The following is an 11,047-nucleotide window of genomic DNA, read 5'->3' as shown; positions in this document are numbered from 1 at the left end:
CCTTCGCACCGTGCCTTCACTGCCGTTGAACCGTGCCCGCCTTTGTTGAATCGCGCCCGCTGCTGTCATACCCGCGCTCCACACAACCGTGTTGTCCATCCGCCTTCTCCATCGCTCGGGTCATCTGCCCATCGGGCACGGGTCGCCCGCCCGTCGTGTGCAGGTCGCCCACGGCTCGCCCTTCTGTCCGCCGCACCAGCTCGTCTGTCTGCCTTGTCCACCGCACCAGCTCGCCCTGTCCGCAGCTCGCACCGAACCTTGACTTGCCGTGCTTGTTTGCCAGCTCGGGTGACCGCACCCGCAGCTCGGCTCGATGTGTATGTCCACCGGCTCACCATGCACGGGTCGCCCGCCCATCGTGCACGGGTTGCCCATGGGTCGCTCGCCCGGGTTGCCCGCCCGTCGTGCACGGGTCGCCCACGGGTCGCCCTGCCCAGGTCGCTTTGTTGTCTAACCATCGTGTGAAGGTGTTTTGCCCGTCGCGCACTTGCCCAAGTCACAAGGGCGTTGCACTCTCCTCCACCCGAAAACGTTGTCGTCCCGACAACACATCATCCTGGCAGCTCTCCACCAAGACTGACATCGACCATGATGTAGACTCCTCCATATAAGTAAAACATCACTGCAACATATATAAGGTCCCATCTTCATCAAGTCATCTCCATGTGCAAACTGCCCATGCATATCAACAAGTGCTACACATCCTAGTCATGTGCCAACACTCATCTCCACGATCCCATGCTCAGGTCCATGGAAACCCCATCTTTCTGTAGCACGTCATGATCATCATAACTGCTCAAACATGCTTAAGGGCTCACTGCCTTGAGTAGCCAACAATGAGCCCCATCTTCTATGTCATCTAAGACGATGTGGAGGGAGAAGATCCTGAAGGCTCTCCCTCACTAATCAATTCAATCCATCTGTCAGGATCCTCAACCTCCATCCTTTGTAGATATGCTTCCCGATCTTCCTTCTAGATATTCGGCCTCACATATATCTCATCATCATCATCATCATCCTCCACCAGCTCTAGCCTTCTTGACAAGTCCAAGATGTTATCCGAAAGTGATTGGATGACCAATGACTGCTCTGCAAGCTTTGCCTCTACCGTAGACAACCGCTTGTCCACCTTCCCCTTGTCCTCCATTTGCATTCCTCCCAACTTATGATCGGGTTTTTTCACACCAATGGTTGGAACACCAATGGGCACATCTTCCCTTCCATCATAAATTTAGAGTTTCCTCAAATGTGGTACAACCATAGCCTCAAACTGTTTCATGAACTCCATCCCCAATACTGCCTCATAGTCATCAATCCGTACTATAGTGAAGTCCACCTTTCCAGTCCATCCACCAAGTGTAGTGTCCACCTTTTCGGCCATACCAAGGATTGCCATAGGAGGAGAATTCACTGTCTTCATTTGTTCCTTCACTGGTACAAATTTCAGCCCAAGTCTCCTTGCAGTGTCTTCACTCATGAAGTTATGTGAAGCCCCACTATCGATCATAGTGAGTACATCGACATCACCAATCTTCATCTAAACATACTCCAACCTCTTTCTTTCCGGATCTCTCTTAGAAGCCACTTCCGTAGTAGCAGTGGCACCAAGTATCTGCATCATCCCTACAGAAGCATTGTCATCCTCATCAGGTTGTGTAATAGCGGTCAACTTTGGTTTAGAGGGGCAATTCTTGACCACATGTGGTCCTGCACATATCCAACACTTCAAAGGCTTCTTTGCTTTCAGACTATCATCTGATTTTAGAGCGTCCTCCTTCTTTTTTTCTTTTGGCTTGTCGGACTTCTTTTTCTCATTAGAAGTCTCATCGTAGTGGTCCACCAACCTGTCAACCGAAGCAAAAGCTTCCTCAAGTGTTCTAATTTTCTGCCTCTTCACCTCATTGCGTGCCCAAGGCTTCAACCCAATAATAAAGTTGAGCACCTTGTCCCTTTCCGCCATGTCGGGAAGTTCCAGAGCTGCACTTGAGAACTCTCGCTGGTATGCTTGTAGGCTTCGGTTTGTTTGATCAACTTGATCTTCGTCCTTGCTTCCCACGTTTCATCCTGAGGACTGAAATGGGTCTCCAAATTTTTCTTCATGTCATCCCACGAAGTGATGTCATCAGCATTACCATTGATAATCTGATCCACCCTCCTTCGCCACCACATCTTGGCATCATTTGTCAGGAATTGAGCGGCCACCTTGACTTGTGTCTCCCCATCAGGTAGACTCAATCGTTCCAAGTGCTGCTCCATGTACCACAAGAAGTTTCCAAGAGTCTTTGCACTCCTTGTACCATCATAAGATTCCGGTTCTTTGACCTTCACATGAGGCACTCCTCCACCTGAGTTATGTCTCATGGCCCTCTTCAATACCGCAATCTCATCCTTGGCTTGATCGAGATTTTTATTTACCTTGTCAAGAGTTCCTTTCAAGTTCACGATCTCTGAAAGACCCTGATCTCTTGATTCTTCGACCTCCTTGACCCTTACTTCAAGTTGTGTACACATAATATCGGTGTACTCATACTGTGTCTTGAGCTCCTCATGTTGTGCACGGAGTTATTCAAGCTCTTCCCTGACCTTTGAGATGGCTTCTCGCTCTTTAGCAAGTGAGTCCACATCTTGGTTCTAGGAGTTCTCCAAAGTCTCCATTCTTTCAATCACTTTCTCCATGAACCCAAGAGTAGTATCCTTCACGGTGTCCTTCATTGTATGGCTAGACCCAACCCTAGAGTTAGCTGCCATCTTCTTCTGCGACCTAGTCTCAACAATTCATTACTTCCCTTGTAAGAACCTTGTCCAAGTCTCCATGAGCAACCCTGCTCTGATATAACCTGTCACGCCCCCAAGCCTACGGTAGTCTTCCAACCGTGTCTGGCGAGGTGCGGCACCACCGTGTACTTTCTTTTTATTAATACTTGCACACATGGACTATGCCTTTCACATAAACATACTTAATTCATCTTTCTCAATTAAGTAAAATGCATTAATCTTCATACACATTCATAATCGATATGCAATTAAACCATGAACATAACAATTGCACACAATTATAGAGGGAGGGGCAACTCCCGAACAAGTTCACCCGATATCAATATATTATGAAATTCTTCAACAATACATACAAGTGTGCCGGGCAAAGTCCTCGGCCAACACTTAGAATCTTTTACAATATAGGCATAGACAACCTTTTTACAATTCAATGCCAACCTCTCTTGGTAGGAGCGTGCTCACCCGAGCCACCAGAACTCCTCCAATTCGATTCCGCACCAAACTGCCTTTTACCGTGTACCGTCGACCCATAAACAGTCCCTTGCTAAAACTGCGCACTTCTCTTATGCGCATGAGAGATGCGCACTTCTTGCTGCATCCTCTTTACCTCTAGATCGAATGTAGAGAGAGAGCGAAGTGCTTGATGATGAAATGAAGCCTCTGCGCTGCCAATATATACGTTGGCTATCCATTCGATGGAGGGGTGTCAAGCTCTCAAGCCGACCCCCTAAAACATGTTAGAAGCCCTTGCTTTATTATTTGGCAGGTCGGCCTTTGCCCAAGTGCAAGACCTCCCTACGCCCAATATAAAGCTTCCACACTCCATCGCATATTTTCCTTAAGTTACATATGCGACTTTGGAACGTCGCATTACAGCTCGCCCTTTCGTCGCACTTTGCCTGGTCGCTGTCGTTCGTCGCATTGCTGCCACCCGTCATGTGAAGGAGCACCCGCCCATCGTGCCCGAGTCGCCCTTCCTTCACACCGTGCCTTCGCTGCCGTTGAACCGCGCCCGCCTTTGTTGAATCGCGCCTGCTGCTGTCATACCCGCGCTCCACACAACCACGTTGTCCATCCGCGTTGTCCGTCGCTCGGGTCATCTGCTCATCGGGCGCGAGTCGCTCACGGGTCGCCCGCCCGTCCTTTGCAGGTTGCCCACGGGTCGCCCTTCTGTCCGCCACACCAGCTCGTCTATCTGGCTTGTCTGCCGCACCAGCTCACCCTGTCTGCAGCTCGCACCGAACCTTGACTTGCCATGCCTGCTCGCCAGCTCGGGTGACTGCACCCGCAGCTCGGCTCGCTGTGCATGTCCGCCGGCTCACCGTGCACGGGTCGCCCGCCCGTCGTGCACGGGTCGCCCACGGTTCGCTCGCCCGGGTCGCCACCCGTCGTGCACGGGTCGCCCACGGGTCGCCCATGGGTCGCCCTGCCCGGGTCGCTTTGTTGTCTAACCATTGTGTGAAGGTGTTTTGCCCGTCGCGCACTTGCCCAAGTCGCAAGGGCGTTACAGGGTGGTTCGGGCGAGGGCGCGCCCGGGCGAACAAGCCCGTATCAAAAATGCTAAGTTGTGACCCGAGGTTGGCTTTGTGCACATTCGTGCAGCTCGTTTGCCCGGCTCTCCCTTGTCGCTTCGTTTCGGTCGTTCGGGCGGGTCGTTTGAGGGTGCCCATGTGAACTCGTTCGGGCGGGTCGTTCGAGCGAGGGCACACCCGGGCGAACGAGCTCGTATCAAAAATGCTAAGTTGTGACCCGAGGTTGGCTTTATGCACGTTCGTGTAGCTCGTTTTCCCGGCTCTCCCTTGTCGCTTCGTTTGGGTCGTTCGGGCGGGTCGTTTGAGGGCGCCTGCGTGAACTCGTTCGGGCGAGGGCACGCCGGGTGAACGAGCCCGTATCAAAAATGCTAAGTTGTGACCCGAGGTTGGCTTTATGCACGTTCGTGCAGCTCGTTTTCCCGGCTCTCCCTTGTCGCTTCGTTTCGGTCGTTGGGGCGGTCGTTTGAGGGCACCTGCGTGAACTCGTTCGTGCAGGTCATTCGGGCGAGGGCGCGCCCGTATCAAAAATGCTAAGTTGTGACCCGAGGTTGGCTTTGTGCACGTTTGTGCAGCTCGTTTTCCCGGCTCTCCCTTGTCGGTTCGTTTCGGTCGTTCAGGCGGGTCGTTTGAGGGCACCCGTGTGAACTCGTTCGGGCGAGGGCGCGCCCAGGCGAACGAGCCCGTATCAAAAATGCTAAGTTGTGACCCAAGGTTGGCTTTGTGCACGTTCGTGCAGCTCGTTTTCCCGGCTCTCCCTTGTCGCTTCGTTTGGGTCGTTCGGGCGGGTCGTTTGAGGGCGCCCGTGTGAACTCGTTCGGGAGGGTCGTTCGGGCGAGGGTGCGCCCGGGCGAACGAGCCCGTATCAAAAATACTAAGTTGTTACCCGAGGTTGGCTTTGTGTATGTTCATTCAGCTCGTTTTCCCGACTCTCCCTTGTCACTTCGTTTCAGTCGTTCGGGCGGGTCGTTTGAGGGCGCCCGCGTGAACTCGTTCGTGTGGGTCATTCGGGCGAGGGTGCACCTGTATCAAAAATGCTAAGTTGTGACCCGAGGTTGGCTTTGTGCACATTCGTGCAGCTTGTTTTCCCGGCTCTCCCTTGTTGCTTCGTTTCGGTCGTTCGGGCGGGTCATTTGAGGGCGCCCGTGTGAACTCGTTCGGGCGGGTCGTTCAGGCGAGGGCGCGCCCGGGTGAATGAGCCCGTATCAAAAATGCTAAGTTGTGACCCGAGGTTGGCTTTGTGCACGTTCGTGCAGCTCATTTGCCCGGCTCTCCCTTGTCGCTTCGTTTCAGTCGTTCAGGCAGGTCGTTTGAGGGCGCCCGTGTGAACTCGTTCGTGCAGGTCGTTCGGGCGAGGGTGCGCCCGTATCAAAAATGCTAAGTTGTGACCTGAGGTTGGCTTTGTGAACGTTCGTGTAGCTTGTTTGGCCGGCTCTCCCTTGTTGCTTCGTTTCGGTTGTTCGGGCGGGTCGTTTGAGGGCACCAGTGTGAACTCGTTTGGGCGGGTCGTTCGGGCGAGGGCGCGCTTGGGCGAACGAGCCCGTATCAAAAATGCTAAGTTGTGACTCGAGGTTGGCTTTGCGCACATTCGTGTAGCTCGTTTTCCTGGCTCTCCCTTGTCGCTTCATTTCGGTCGTTCGGGCGGGTCGTTTGAGGGCGCCCGTGTGAACTCATTCGGGCGGGTCGTTCGGGCGACGGAGTGCCTGGGCGAACGAACCCGTATCAAAAATGCTAAGTTGTGACTCGAGGTTGGCTTTGTGCACGTTCATGCAGCTCGTTTTCCCGACTCTCCCTTGTGGCTTCGTTTCGGTCGTTCGGGCGCCCATGCAAAATCATTCAGGCGGGTCGCTTGAGGGCACCCGTGTGAACTCGTTCGGGCGAGGGCGTGCCCGGACGAACGAGCCCATATCAAAAATGTTAAGATGTGACCCGAGGTTGGCTTTGTGCACGTTTGTGCAGCTCGTTTGCCCGGCTCTCCCTTGTGGCTTCGTTTCGGTCGTTCGGGCGCCCATGCGAATTCGTTCGGGCGAGGGTGCACACGGGCCAACGAGCCCATATGAAAAATGTTAAGTTGTGACCCGAGGTTGGCTTTGTGCATGTTCTTGCTGCTCCTTTGCCTAGCTCTCCCTTGCTGCTTCATTTCGGTCATGCGAGGGCCCATTCAAATTCCAGATCATCTGAGCGACAAGTTTTCTTTCCGTGTGAAAGGTGGGTTGGTAATTGAGTTGTGTTTTCGCGTTTACCTGAATGATGGCCTTGGGTCGTTTGTTGGGCGGCAAATTTTCATCTTCTCTCCATCCCCACTCGGTAGCGCATGAGCAGTAATTTTGGCCAGGCTCGGCCTGGGAGGCATATGTGAACAATTCCCCTTCCACTCTCCAAGATCTTGGAGCTGTATGGGTTGTTTTGGTGTGGCTCCCTGGCTCGTCTTGGTCCCGTGTGCCCCTTCAGAAGATACCAGTGACAGGTTTCCTTTCCGTGTGAAAGGTGGGTTGGTAATTGAGTTGTGTTTTCGCGTTTCCCTGAACGATGGCCTTGGGTCTTTTGTAGGGTGGGCGATTTTCATCTTCTCTCCATCCCCACTGGGTAGCGCATGAGCGGTAATGTTGGCCAGGCTCGGCCTGGGAGGCATATGTGAACAATTTCCCTTCCGCTCTCCAAGTTCTTGGAGCTGTATGGGCTATTGTGGTGTGGCTCCTTGGCTCATCTTGGTCCCCGCGTGCCCCTTCAGATGATACCAGCGACATGTTTCCTTTCCGTGTGAAAGGTGGGTTGGTAATTGAGTTGTGTTTTCACGTTTTCCTAAAGGATTGCCTTGGGTCGTTTGTAGGGCAGGCGATTTTCATCTTCTCTCCATCCCCACTCGGTAGCGCATGAGCTGTAATTTTGGCCAGGCTCGGCCTGGGAGGCATATGTGAACAATTCCCCTTCTGCTCTCCAAGTTCTTGGAGTTGTATGGGCTATTGTTGTGTGGCTCCCTGGCTCGTCTTGGTCCCCGCGTGCCCCTTCAGATGATACCAGCGACAGGTTTCCTTTCTGTGTGAAAGGAGGGTTGGTAATTGAGTTGTGTTTTCGCGTTAGCCTGAACGATGGCCTTGGGTCGTTTGTAGGGCCGTCGATTTTCATCTTCTCTCCATCCCCACTCGGTAGCGCATGAGCGGTAATGCTGGCCACGCTCGGCCTGGGAGGCATATGTGAACAATTCCCCTTCCGCTCTCCAAGTTCTTGGAGTTGTTTGGGCTGTTGTGGTGTGGCTCCGTGACTCGTCTTGGTCCCCACGTGCCCCTCCAGATGATACCAGCGACAGGTTTTCTTTCCGTGTAAAAGGTGGGTTGGTAATCGAGTTGTATTTTCGGGTTTGCTTGAACGATGGCCTTGGGTCATTTGTAGGGCAGGCGATTTTCATCTTCTCTCCATCCCCACTCGGTAGCGCATGAGCGGTGATGTTGGCCAGGCTCGGCCTAGGAGTCATATGTGAATAATTCCCCTTCCGCTCTCCAAGTTCTTGGAGCTGTATGGGCTTTTGTTGTGTGGCTCCCTGGCTCATCCTAGTCCCCTCGTGCCCCTTCCCATGATACCAGCAGTAGGTTTTCTTTCCGTGTGAAAGGTGGGTTGGTGATCGAGTTGTGTTTTCGAGTTTGCCTGAACGATGGCCTTGGGTCATTTGAAGGACGGCCGGTTTTCGTCTTCACTCCATCCCTGCTCGGTAGCACATGAGCGGTAATGTGGGCCATGCTCATCCCCGTCCCTCTTTCCCATCCCAACGATAAGAATTTTGAAAGTTTTCTCGGCGCTCCTTTGAGCCTTCGTTGTTGCGGGTCCCAGATGGAAGCCCCAAAACTCAGTCGTTGCCTATGTCGCTATCGTGCCCGTCGGTTGTTGCAAATAGAGAAATTTCATTGGGATGGGCAGCCATTTGTGGCTCCATTGAAATTAGCTCCTCGTTATATTGTTCACCTCCTCCCTATTTGGTGTGGATGGTTTTTCTTTTCGTGTGAAAGGTGGGTTGGTAATTGAGTTGGTTTTTCGGGTTTGCCTCAAGAATGCCCTTGGGTCGTTTGTAGGGTGTCCGATTTTCATCTTCTCTCCATACCCACTCGGTAGCGCATGACGGTAATGTTGGCCATGCTTGTCCTTGGAGGCATATGTGAACAATTCCCCTTCTGCTCCATGTTTTGGGAGTTGTATGAGTTGTTGTGCTGTGGCTCGTTGTGATGGCTAGCCTCTTCATTGTTCGGCAGTTTATGGTGCTGGTGTCTTGTGCTTGTACTCTTTCCGTGTTGGCATTGTCGGTTGAGATGCATACATTTAAGAGGGACGTGGAAGGGTTTTGGTTGTAATTCACCTACCCTCCCTCTTGCTTGCTTTTTCCATCGGGCGATGTGAGGTGCTGTTCTCCTTGTTGTAAAGTCAAGGGTTGGCATTCCTTTCAAAGTGCACATCGTTCATGGTTGTGTTGGCTTTGAGGTTTTGATAGATGTGTTGGCCCATATGTTTGATCGAGGGGTCGGCTTTTCCCTTGCATCTTGCGTGCGTGGCAGGCTTTTGCGGTTGGAAATGTTAAGTCACAACGTTTATGGGCATTTGTTGTTTCAATTGTGTATGCGCTTGTGGTCCAATGGGGAGGAGGCTTGCTACTATAGTCATCGATGCTGGGGGCTATTTGGAAGAAGGATTTCGAGGTGGAACGCTTCAACCTACCTCCTTTGCATGGAGGTGGCCGTAGGGAAAACTTATTCATCGTCTGGTAGGTAAAGCTGTGGGAAATCTCCTAGGTTTCCTGTACGTAGGGTGCGTGGGGTGCGGAGCTGCCCGATCCCTCCTCCTGTTTGGATATGTGTCCTTGTATTGTGTAGCGACCGTCTTGATTTGCATTTGCTTCCTTCCTTTTCCATCGCATCGTGGTTTCCGCAGGCGGTCAAGTGATCGAGGTCCACCGTCAGCTGGCGCGGGTGGACTCCTAGGTGGCCTCGGTGCGTGGCGTGGAGGGTCGGGGGGCATTTCTGAGAAGAGGTTGTGGGCTCGGTTGGTCTTATTTGGAAGAAGGATTTCGAGGTGGAACGCTTCGACTTCCCTCCTTTGCGTGGAGGTGGCCGTAGGGGAAAATTATTCATCGTCCGGTCGGTAAAGCTGTGGGAAATCTCCTCGGTTGCCTGTACGTAGGGTGCATGGGGTGCGGGGCTGCCCGATCCCTCCTCCTGTTTGGATATGTGTCCTTGTATTGTGTGGTGACCCTCCTCTTGATTTGCATTTGCTTCCTTCCTTTGCCTTCGCATCGTGGTTGCCGCAGTGGTCAAGTGATCGAGATCCACCATCAGCTGGCGCGGTTGGACTCCTAGGTGACCTCGGTGCGTGGCGTAGAGGGTCGGGGGGCATTTCTGAGAAGAGGTTGTGGGCTCGGTTGGTCTTATTTGGAAGAAGGATTTTGAGGTGGAATGCTTCGACCTCCCTCCTTTGCATGGAGGTGGTCGTAAGGGAAAATTATTCATCGTCCAGTCGGTAAAGCTGTGGGAAATCTCCTAGGTTGCCTGTACATAGGGTGCGTGGGGTGCGGGGCTGCCCGATCCCTCCTCCTGTTTGGATATGTGTCCTTGTATTGTGTGGCGACCATCTTCTTGATTTTCATTTTCTTCCTTCCTTTGCCTTCGCATCGTGGTTGCCGCAGCGGTCATTTGTTCGAGGTCCACCATCAGCTGGCACGGGTGGACTCCTAGGTGGCCTCGGTGCGTGGCGTGGAGGGTCGGGGGGAAGTTGTGAGAAGAGGTTGTGGGCTCGGTTGGTCTTATTTGGAAGAAGGATTTCGAGTTGGAACGCTTCGACCTCCCTCCTTTGCATGGAGGTGGCCGTAGGGGAAAATTATTCATCGTCCGGTCGGTAAAGCTGTGGGAAATCCCCTAGGTTGCCTGTCCGTATGGTGCGTGGGGTGCGGGGCTGCCCGATCCCTCCTCCTGTTCGGATATGTGTCCTTGTATTGTGTAGCGACCCTCTTGATTTGCATTTGCTTCCTTCCTTTGCCTTCGCATCATGGTTGCCACAGCGGTCAAGTGATCGAGGTCCACCATCAGCTGCCATGGGTGGACCGCCTAGGTGGCCTCGGTGCGTGGCGTGGAGGGTCGGGGGCATTTCTAAGAGAGGTTGTGGGCTCGGTTGGTCTTGTTGTTTTGTTTCCTTTCGTTTCCTTTGCATTGAGGTTGCCGCAGGTGATCATGCGATTGAGGTCCATCGTTGCTGCTGTTCGGGTGGACTCCTAGGTGGCCTCTCTGCGGGGAGGGTTGGGGGGCACTTGTTGTTTCAATTGTGTATGCGCTCGTGGTCGAATGGGGAGGAGGCTTACTACTATAGTCATCGATGGTGGGGGCTATTTGGAAGAAGGATTTCGAGGTGGAACGCTTCGACCTCCCTCCTTTGCGTGGAGGTGGCCGTAGGGGAAAATTATTCATTCTCCGGTCGGTAAAGCTGTGGGAAATCCCTAGGTTGCCTGTACGTAGGGTGCGTGGGGTGTGGAGCTGCCCGATCCCTCCTCCTGTTTGGATATGTGTCCTTGTATTGTGTAGCGACCCTCTTGATTTGCATTTGCTTCCTTCCTTTGCCTTCGCATCGTGGTTTCCGCAGGCAGTCAAGTGATCGAGGTCCACCATCAGCTGGCACGGGTGGACTCCTAGGTGGCCTCGGTGCGTGGTGTGGAGGGTCGGGGGGCATTTCTAAGAGATGTTGTGGGCTCTGTTGGTCTTGTTTTGTTTCCT

Source organism: Pinus tabuliformis, chromosome 7, assembly GCF_031772625.1.
Source record: "Pinus tabuliformis cultivar Carrire ecotype Pingquan chromosome 7, CPIR1, whole genome shotgun sequence".
In the NCBI taxonomy this organism is placed as follows: domain Eukaryota; kingdom Viridiplantae; phylum Streptophyta; class Pinopsida; order Pinales; family Pinaceae; genus Pinus; species Pinus tabuliformis.
Note: the sequence above shows the minus strand (reverse complement) of the source record.